Source organism: Mus pahari, chromosome 20, assembly GCF_900095145.1.
Source record: "Mus pahari chromosome 20, PAHARI_EIJ_v1.1, whole genome shotgun sequence".
NCBI lineage: Eukaryota > Metazoa > Chordata > Mammalia > Rodentia > Muridae > Mus > Mus pahari.
In genome coordinates, this window is record NC_034609.1 from 35388276 (window position 1) to 35390293 (window position 2018).

A 2018-nucleotide genomic window follows, 5' to 3' on the forward strand; every position below is an offset into this window, starting at 1 on the left:
TGATTATAAATATAACACACATTTGTAGAAAAAGTGTAAGAGTATATTCTGGTATTACTGTGGTACTCTTCATACCACGAGAATGTCAATGCTTTGATTTTTGCTTGAATTTATTTTCTGATTTCACACCATGCACAAGAACCATTTCTATTTTGTGAGCAACTTGAATGTTGTTTAGGAAAACAGTAATTTTTTTTTTTCCTAAAATTTATTTTAGTTACTTTTTTCATTTCTGCAACCAAATGCTTATCAAGAAGCAACTCACAGGAAGAAGGATTTATTTTGGCTTACAGCTCAAAAAAAACAAAGTCTATTACGGCAACAAAGGCATGGTGGCCCGAGAGTGAGGTGCCTGGTCACATGGCATCCACACTCAAGAAGACCAGAGAGGGGCTGGTGAGATGGCTCAGTGGGTAAGAGCACCCAACTGCTCTTCCGAAGGTCCAGAGTTCAAATCCCAGCAACCACATGGTGGCGCATAACCATCCGTAACAAGATCTGACTCCCTCTTCTGGAGTGTCTGAAGACAGCTACAGTGTACTTACATATAGTAAATAAATAAATCTTAAAAAAAAAAAAAAAAAAAGAAGACCAGAGAGAACAGGAAGTGGAGGCTCCCAGGACCCACCCCACCCCCCTCCAGCAACTCCGCCTCCTAAAATTTCCACAACTTCCAGATCAGCAGTATTAGCTGAGCCCTAAGTGTTCAAAACCCGAGCCCACAGGAGATGGGGGTGGGCTTCACAGGCAAACTGCAACACCTCTTCCCAGGAATATTACATTCCTTTCCATGTTGGAACTGAATCTAAATGTATTGCACACCGCATTTAATAGCACACTAAGGCGATCTTTAGTAACCTCTTAGTAAGACCATTGAGCTGGCTCAGCAGGTAAAGGTGCTGGGCATGCAAGACTGGCAGTCTGAGCTCCACACCCAGTGACTTGAAAAGACACACGTACACAGACACACACAGACACCTTTTTAAAAAACTTAAACCGGGCTGGTGAGATGGCTCAGCAGGTAAGAGCACCCGACGGCTCTTCCAAAGGTCCAGAGTTCAAATCCCAACAACCACATGGTGGCTCACAACCATCCATAATGAGATTTGGCATCCTCTTCTGGAGTGTCTGAAGACAGCTACAGTGTACTTACATATAATAAATAAATAAATAAATCTTTAAAAAAAAATAAATAAAAAATAAAAAACTTAAACCAAAACTCAGTATTTTCCCTCAAAACCATAGTTTTCCCCCCTGAATGATGTTACCATTCCCATCTGACATATTCTTTTCCAAAAGATTTTAAATTATGTGTTAATTAAGTGTATTGGCCCGTGCACCTGTGCAGGTGCTCAGGATACCAAAAGAGAATGTCTCATTTATTAAAAAAAAAAAAAAAAAAAAAAAAAAGAGTGGAGCCGGGCAGTGGTGGCACACACTATTACTGATGCTATGGTGTGCTTACAGACAGGAGCTTAGCATGGCTGCCCTCTGAGAGGCCCAACAAGCAGCCGACAGACAGAGACAGACACAATTACTTACACCCAACCGATGGACAGAAGCCAGGGACCCCTGTGATTGAATTAGGGGAAGGCTGGAAGAAGCTGAGGAGGAGGGCGACCCCATAGGAAGGCCAGCAATCACAACTAACCTGGTCCGCTGAGATCTCTCAGACACTGAGCCACCAACCAGGCAGCATACACCAGCTGATAGGAGGCCCCCCAACACACAGGCAGCAGAGGACTGCCGGGTCTGGCCTCAGTGAGAGAAGATTCACCTAACCCTCAAGAGACTTGAGGCCCCAGGGAGTGGGGAGACCTGGTGAGTTGGGGGTGGGTGGGGACATCCTCTTGGAGATGGGGGTAGGGTAGGAGTGCAGGGGGTAGGGGTTGGGGGGGGAGAAATGGGATGAGGAACTGTTGGAGGGTGGACCTGGAAGAGGATAAGGACTGGACTGTTAAAAAAGGAAAAAAAAAAAAAAGATTAGGGCTGGTGAGATGGCTCAGCGGGTAAGAGCA